The following is a 9,033-nucleotide window of genomic DNA, read 5'->3' on the forward strand; positions in this document are numbered from 1 at the left end:
CGTGACATGCACGCTCCAGAAAATGGCGACATCAGGCTGCTTGGCGGGCTTTCCAACACCTACCGGAAGAAGAAGCCATCTACGCGGGAAGAGCTGACCAGGAGACATCCGCTCCCATCGACATCCGGCGGCTGAATGGCGACGACCGGATGGACGTCACCGGAAGTCGAGGGGTGGCCATCTTGGTTGGGGCACATCACACCCGGCACCGGAAGCGCCAACCCCAGGGACCGGTACAGGCAGCCCATCACCACCTAAGAATGAGAGGACATTATGGACCCCAACAGAGGGGATCACGGATGGGTGGCAGAGCAATAAACGTTAGATATAGTTGGCGGAACCCCCCACCCCATAACCCACCCCCCCATATCACACCATCACCCCCCCCCCCTCCTCCCCTATGTGATAGGACAGAGATGGCCTAAAAGTCCCGCCTAGCTAACAGCGAGGTATATAGCTTAGCCGATGCATACATATCAATACGCAGCAAGGTCCAGGCCCGGCTAACAGCAAGAAAGGCACAATAGGAGGACGTGCAGGAAAGCAGACACAATAGAAGGGGAAAGGTAGATAAAGGATCCAATGCATTCTCAGCTAGGAAAATGGCACAAGTTAAGGGAGAAGATGTAGTTGTTGATGTTCAATATGTTTTTATAGTTTATCTGTTCGAAGGCGGGGACGGGCAGCGCTACGCCCACCGTCGACATGGGACTCCAGGCGGGATCCTGGGGTCCACCCCCAGGGAGACCCGCTCAAGACCCCGCTGGGCCGGTGCATTTGGGTCAGGAGCTCACCCCCACGTGGGGAGGCGAACAGACCCGGACCGGACCTCCAGAAGGGGCATCCCTGGTGCCCAGGGGGGATCAACCCCATGGGCTTACCAAATGTTTTATTTGTTGTTGTCTCAATGTTTTTTTTGTGTCCCCTTTGTCTGTTCCCTCCGTTCGCAGGCCAGAGGAACACGCGGTGGCTACGTAACGAGCCTTCGATGTCATCAGACACCTCGACAACCCGTGGTCAGCACCCCTGCTACCACCGCTGTGATACACCTGAGAAGCGCCAATGGGTAGGGACCTCACAGTCATTTCACATAATGTGAAGGGATTTAATAGTCCCCAAAAACGACGTTTGGCCATGACAGATTACAAAAAAATGGACCCTGACATTATCCTCCTACAAGAGACACACTTCTCCCGACACAACTCCCCAATATATTTAGATGGCAGATACCAGACCTGGGTGGCAGCCTCAGCCAACAAAAAGAAAGAGGGGTCGCAATCATGCTGCACAACCGCCTATCGCTGGACATTAAAACTACTAAGAAAGACGCTAACGGTCGGTTCATAATAGTGGTTGGGACCATCCGTGGCCAACCACTTACCATAGCAAACATATACGCCCCTAGCGACCGCGCAGACTCATTCTTTGATAGATTTTTCACGATCTTACAGAAAATAGCACAAGGTGCCATAATATTAGGAGGGGACTTTAACCACACACTCGACCCGCACACAGACAGATGCACCCCGGGCGGACAGAAAAATCCGCAAGGTAGAGCTGCCTGGATCAGAGGCCTCCGGGCCAATAGTCTGGTCGATATCTGGCGCGAGCAACACCCAGGAGAAAGGGAATACACATTTTACTCCCACCCACACGACCGTTACAGCAGGATAGACTACCTCTTTGTGACCAACAGAATGGTTTCGCAGATCTCCCATATGGGAATCCATGATATTTCATGGTCCGATCACGCACCAGTAGAGCTGCGGGGCATCGATTTTGTACTGGACAGGCCAAGAGCGACCTGGAAACTCAATGAGTTCTTAATTAAAATCCCCGAGGTGGAACAATCGATAGGGGAAAAAATCAGGGATTATTTTACTGAGAACATGGGTAGCGTGGCATCTCAATCTACCCTATGGGAGGCCCATAAGGCGACACTCCGAGGCGAACTCATAGGGATCGCAAGTAGGCGGAAGAAAGGGAAAAAAAAGATTCACACTTTACAATCTGACCTGAAAACCCTATCCGCCCTACACAAACACAATAAACAAGCACAGATCCTTAAGGCATGGCTAGATACCAAAACACAACTAAATGTACTGATGGTCTCCCGAGCTGACTTGGTCCAAACGGAAATTCTATGAACGAGCCAACAAGCCAGATACCCCGCTTGCCCGCAAACTCCGAAACGCGAGTAGTAATTTCCATACACAGTCAATCCGAACTAGTAAGAGTGGCCTCACTTCTGACCCTAAACAGATTGTGGAAGAATTTAAAACCTATTACGAGAACCTGTACGACGGGGCGAAGGTCTCCCATTGCGAGACCACTCGTAAACGGCTGAAGGCATTCTTGAAGGAGGCGAACCTGCCCAAACTGAGCAGAATGGAAAGGGACGCACTACAGGAAGATTTTTCAGGTGAGGAAATATCAGACGTAATCAAAACACTGAAGCCATCGAAGGCCCCAGGCCCCGATGGTTTCTCTAATCTATATTACAAAATGTTCCGAAAACTATTAGTACCTCACCTGACTAGGTTGTTTAACTCATTTCTGGAAGTTGCCCCTATACCCAGCCAGATGCTCCAAGCGTCTATATCAGTGATCCCCAAACCAGGGAAGGACCCAGCTGATTGTAAAAGTTATCGCCCAATTTCATTAATCAATTCCGACACTAAAAAAAATTCCAAACTACTGGCAAACCGCCTAAATACGGTTATGCCCAGGCTGGTCCACCCAGATCAAGTAGGGTTCATCTGCGGGAGGCAAGCGGCGGATAACACTAGACGGATCATAGATTTAATCGATTTGGCCCAAAGACAGAATATCCCGTCTATGGCACTTAGTTTAGACGCCGAAAAAGCCTTTGATCGAATTGATTGGCCCTACCTCACAGAGACGCTTGGAGAGTTTGGGGTGGGAGGGAGAATGTTGGGCGCCATTCTAGCTCTGTACCGTGAACCGAAGGCGAAGGTCAGGCACCAGGGCTTCCCTTCGGAAGAATTCCCGATACGGAGTGGCACCAGACAGGATTGTCCCCTGTCCCCACTTATATTCGCACTATGCATTGAGCCCTTGGCGGCACATATCCGTAACAACCCAGACATAACAGGAATCCAAATTCAAGACCAGTCACACAAAGTGGCCCTGTATGCGGACGACATTATCTTAATGCTGTCAAAGCCACTTACCTCTCTGCCGAACGTCTTCAGCTTACTAGATGCATTTAATAAGATTTCGGGGTTCAAAATTAACCAAACTAAATCAGAAGCGTTAAATTTAAACCTGCCAAAGGCCACAGCAAAACTGATAGAACTAAATTTTAACTTTAAATGGCAAGCCTCCTCTATCAAATACCTAGGGGTAAATATTACCAATGAATATAGCGCCCTTTACAAAGCCAACTACCCCAGACTGATAAGGACTCTGACGGAGGATCTCAAACTTTGTTCGGGCTATGCAATTTCATGGATCGGCAGGATCCAAAGCCTCAAGATGAACCTCCTTCCAAGAATCCTGTACCTCTTTCAGACCCTCCCGGTGCAGATGGCCAGAGATGACATCCTCCGCTTACAGTCCTCCATGGTGAAATTTGTCTGGGGTAGTAAAAAACCACGCATCAAAGCTAGTACGTTAATTCGCCCAACACTACGAGGAGGACTTGGGGTACCTTGTTTGATGGCCTACTTCCAAGCGGCACAATTGACTCAAATTGTACAATGGCACATGCCGCCGGATCTCCGGAGGTGGGCTGAATTGGAAAGGTAATGTAGCTCCCCTGTAGATCTACAGGACTTAATTTGGCTACCAAAAAGGGTCCACAAATCCATAGGGGTGCCGCTGGCGGCACTGGAGAGCTCGTTGGCAGTTTGGGGGGACACCAGATACAGATGTGCTCTTACCACCCAGCACACATACATGACCCCGTTTGTAGGGAACCCTGATTTCGCTCCGGGCGTGCCAAGTGGGAACCAGGGGGCCTGGAAAACAAAGGGCCTCACGAAGCTACTACATCTGGAAGGTAGTCCATTATTAAAATCTTTTGACCAAATTAAATCTGAAAGTGGGATACCAAACTCTGAATTCTTTAGATACCTCCAGATTAGAGCATTTTACAACAAAATCCCTAAACGCCCTCGGCGTACCAATTTTGAGCAGCTGTGTTCGAGAGGTACGGGACTTACTTCTACGATCTATAGAGGTGGTCTGTCCTGGAACCAAAGACAACACTAAATTAAGTTACAGACGCGCATGGGAAGCTGACTTAGGGGAGACTTTAGAAGACGACGACTGGGACTCAATAGTGATGGCAGCATCCAAAAGCTCGATCTGCACAACCCTGAAGGAGAACGCATATAAGGTCCTAATGAGGTGGTACCTTACCCCAATACGATTAGCAAAGTTTGTAAAAGACTACCCCCCACTGGGCCCCAAACAGTGTGGGGAACATGCAGACTTGCTGCACATGTTGTGGGGCTGCACCAAAGTGGCGCCTTTATGGGAGGAAATCCAAGATTGACTGGAGAGAATTCTCGGACACCCGGTCCCCTTGGACCCCTGGCTGTTCCTGCTGGGCAGGCGCAGGCGGGGGATAAGCAGACCGGCTCAAAAACTGATTGCACACTTTGCAACAGCCATGAGGTGCGAACTCGCGGCATTGTGGAAGCAACCAGACTTACCCACGATGATGAAAATTCGGAACAGAATCTGGTATGTTTGCCGGATGGAGCAATTGACGAGTTTGGTCAATGACACCGGCACAAATTTTCTAAAAATATGGGCCCCTTGGCTAGATCAATCAGACATCCCAGGGGTGAATGCCACCAATATTCTGCTTTGATAGAAAGAAATGCGTTCTCCTCGGGGGGGGCGGCACGGACAGCGACAGAACAGGGCACTGGTAGGGCAGACGTAGGCAGACAGTAAGATGGCAATGGGAAGACCCACACCGAACAAGCACACTATCTGAGGTTGCAGATCACAAGCAGGAGACGCTCCTCGATTGGCTCTCCCCTCCTCCCCTGGGTTCGTCTTGTTCGTCCCGTATGTCCGTCGTCTTTCTTCTTTTTTCCCACAGTACGTTATTATTTGTACCGTTTGGCATTAAAAAAGAAAATGGGAACGTGATCACTCATGTATGATAATGGGTTGTTAGATAGTATGCGAACTGTACCATGTCCCAATAAAAACCTTTTTGTTGAAAAAAAACAAAAATTTAAATTCCATTTTGGAAATGATACCTTGTGTAAGTGCCTGAAGAAGAAGTTCTTTAAGATCGTTCTGGTAACAAGTTACCGGGTCAGACTCAAGGGTAAGTTGAGAAAGTTTATTCCTTAGATAGGTCACGAATGATTCAGGAATCTAGGAACAGACAGGAGGGATCTCGTCTGGGATATAATTCGCCGGCGATCGCTAGGAACACTGAGAATTCAAGTTTAAGATTTGTTACTACTTATAATCAGTCCTTTAAGGCTATTCGCAGGATTGTTAGCGACCACTGGGGAGTTCTTAGATGTGATCCCCATTTGAAGGGCATTCTTCCGGATCGGGCCTCAATTGTCTACAGGAAGGCCAGAAGTATGAAGAGTATTTTAGCTCCTACTAGACTTAGATCAGGTAACGCATTAGACAAGTGTGCTATCAATGGTCCAAATGGTAACCACAGATATGGACGAGGTAGGTGCATTACCTGTAGACATTTGAAGACCCACTCCGAGTTTAGTTCTCCCAATAGAGATAATATCTACCAGGTAAGGAATTTTATCAATTGTCAAAGTTCTTTTGTAGTGTATTGCATCCAGTGCGGTTGCGGTCAACGTTATATTGGCCGCACCACACGACCTCTCTGCACCCGCTTCCTGGAGCATAGGAGAAGTGTCATAAAGGGAATAATTTCAAATAGTATTTCCCGACACTTTAAATCTGCACATAATCAGAACCCCCAATCTATGACGGTTATGGGCCTAGAACACATTTCACCCTGTGCTCTGGGAGGCGATCGGTTTAAGATCTTGTGCAGACAGGAAACTTATTGGATCCACCAGTTGGGGACTCTTACCCCTGGTGGTCTCAATGAGTGTTTGGATGTTAGTACACTGGTCTGATCTCTTGCCTACTTGGACTCTCGTCGCTCTACTTTAGGGAGAATTCCAGTTCTGCCAGTTCCTCACAATCCTCTTTTTCCTTTCCTCCAACTTAGTTCACCATTCAATTCCAATCAGTTTTCCCCCCTCAGTTTTCCCCATCCCTTTCCCCTCTTCCTTTCATCCTTCCTTCCCCTCATTCCCTTCCCAAGTTCCCCTTTCCCCACTCCCCCCCCCCTCTTCCCCATCCCTCCATCCCTCCTCTCTTCCCCTTCCATCCCACCCCTACATTCACATTTTCCATTATTTTTCACGGATCACATTAAACATTTATATATAGAATATTAGCGTATTTTGATAAGTTATTCAATTATTCATTTTAGGAAGGTATTCCTTCATATAGATATGCCCCTGTTGGTTTTCCCTCTCTTTTTTTTTCCTGGAACCAGGGTCACGAATGATGTATGATTAGTTCCAGTAAGCTCAACTCATGTCCTCCCTCTTCCAAAGCATGACAAGTCCTTAATGTCTTTCTTAATTTTATTGCTGGATTAGAAAACACAGGAACTTGTGGGTGTAGTGTAGGCAGAGAGTGCTTCTCTATGTGGGATGCTTCTATGAGGTTGGACTATGGTAAGAGAGAAAGGCCTTACCAGGGGTGGATGCAGACAGGTCTGTACTCACTGTAATCTAGGGTGGAAAAGAAAGTGAGGGGCAGGGGTCACACTAAAGGTTGAGTGGGACTGCACTAACTGTCAGCAAAGGACAGGGGAGAACATGGGAAAGTCCATTAACTGGGAGGACTGGAGAAGCTGCAGTAGCAGTTCACTGATTATGTGCTCAGAGGCAAAAAATGCAACATTGTTACATGTTACACAGGCACAGTGTGTGTATGTGGAGCCAATGCCTGCAGCTGAACTTAAGGAGCTGACAAGCAGAAGGGGGGTCGGGCAGGAATGTGATTCTTGTTCCATGACACTCCCCGTCTGGTATCTGGAGATACCACTATATAACTGGAATATGTGGAACATATGTGCAATGCATAACAAAGATAACATCACATTCTCAAACAATGCAAGAGTCCATGTCCACATAGCGATGTGACACCGGCCGGTATCACTGGTATCAAGGTCCCTTGGCCAAGGTTCTTTGGCAAAGGATGCAGGGTGGATGCACAGCTCCAGGTTTGCTGGTTGCACCACAATGTCTTTGTATAAAAGTCTCTGGCACTGTTTCCTTTTAGTCTTGTGAGAGAACAGTCCTTTTGTCTCTGTAGTTTCACCCACAGAGTGTATCCCCTTGTAGGTATACCAGCCGTGGCAGCCTGTTGCTCTATCACCTGGCGTTTGGCAGAAGGAGAGGGCTTTTGGCTCCTTGTGGGAGCGGATTACTGTCCCTGGAAAACTGGTTGTCGAATGTAATCCAATAAAGGGGGCGTCGTTCAGGGAGACTCCCTGAAGCTGAGCGCTGGGGTTGAACATTACCCGGATTTGATCGGGTTCCTGAGGGTGGTAGGCCCCAGGTGATTGGAGGTACCGACATTCTTCGCCTTCCTCCATTAGAGGTGCTGGCTTTGCGTGGCCGGTAAAGAATATCTTCTGGATGAAGACCACAAAGTTGTTTTTGGTCTCTGGTTCCCTTTGTGGGCCGCAGAGGTGCGAGGTGAACCTAGAGATGGCATGTTCTCCATTGTTTGGGAAGCGCCTCCTTGGTGAACGGAATGGTAGCGGAGTCACCCGACTGCTTAGTCCGTCTTTAGAGAGCTCCTTGACAGTTAACCTCGGGAATCCTCTATCTTCCCTCAATGGTGTTTGTTTGTCATCGTTCCTTGTTGTCTGGAACGCTGTGCACCGTAGTTCATCGGTACATTTCTCTTGCACGAGAACATCTCCACGTAGTTTGGTGAAACGCTTTTGTGTTTCTTTGTTGACTGCCATCGGGAGGTTGTTTTCTCCCTGGACATGACGAAGAACAGTCTCTTTTGTCCTTGTAAATCCCTTTGGGAAATGTCTCTGCAACTGTCCCCTTTTACGTGTTTGAACGAACAGTCCTTTTGACACTGTGGCTTCGCCTGTGGGGCGCAATCTTTTGCGGCTATGCCAGCCGTGGCAATTGGTTGCTCTGTTGCTTGATACTCTGTGGAGAGGAACAACTGTACGTCTTAATTGTGCCCTTGCTCGCGGGAGTATTGTCTGATTGTTTGTTGTTTTTAGGACGATCCCTTTATCGGTCACCTTTGGGAGGTTACTCTCTTCCTTCGGTGGAGTCGACTCATCATCCTTGGCTGTCTGGACTGCTGAGCATCCTAAGCCATTGTCGCATCCCATCGGCGTGAGGATGTCTTTGTTGGTCTCAGGGGTATGACCTTGTCTTTCCTCTTCACTTGGCCCTTCGGTCACTTGGAGATGGCCAAGACATGGTTCAGAGAGAGATGTGTGTCCACATTCTGTCACCTCCGTTCTGCGGGCATCAACGTAGTCTTGCCCGTGCTCTCTGTTAGTGCACGAGTTGCCCACTATCACCCATCCTAGGTCGAGTCTTTGGGCGTATGGCGCGTTGTGGGGTCCGTTGTGCTGTTTACGGACTTTATGTACCCTCATGATGTCCCTACCGAGCAGCAGCAGGATCTTGGCGTCTTGTTCCACCGGCCGGATGTGGTTGGCTATTCCTTTGAGGTGGGGGTAATGGAGTGCCACGTCTGGTGTGGGTATCTCGTCCCTGTTTGTGGTCATGTGGTTGCACTCGATGAGTGTGGGAAGGGGCATGTTCACTTTGCCGTCTATTGAGCATATGGTGTAGCCGTTCACTCTTCTCCCTGTGGTCTCCATTTGCCCTGCGCACGTTCTGAGAGTGTAAGGAAAGGCACCATCTTGTATGTTAAACATGTCGAAGAACTCTGACCTGACCAGTGATCGGTTGCTCTGGTCGTCGAGGATTGCGTACATCC

This window comes from Ascaphus truei, chromosome 15 (assembly GCF_040206685.1).
Source record: "Ascaphus truei isolate aAscTru1 chromosome 15, aAscTru1.hap1, whole genome shotgun sequence".
In the NCBI taxonomy this organism is placed as follows: domain Eukaryota; kingdom Metazoa; phylum Chordata; class Amphibia; order Anura; family Ascaphidae; genus Ascaphus; species Ascaphus truei.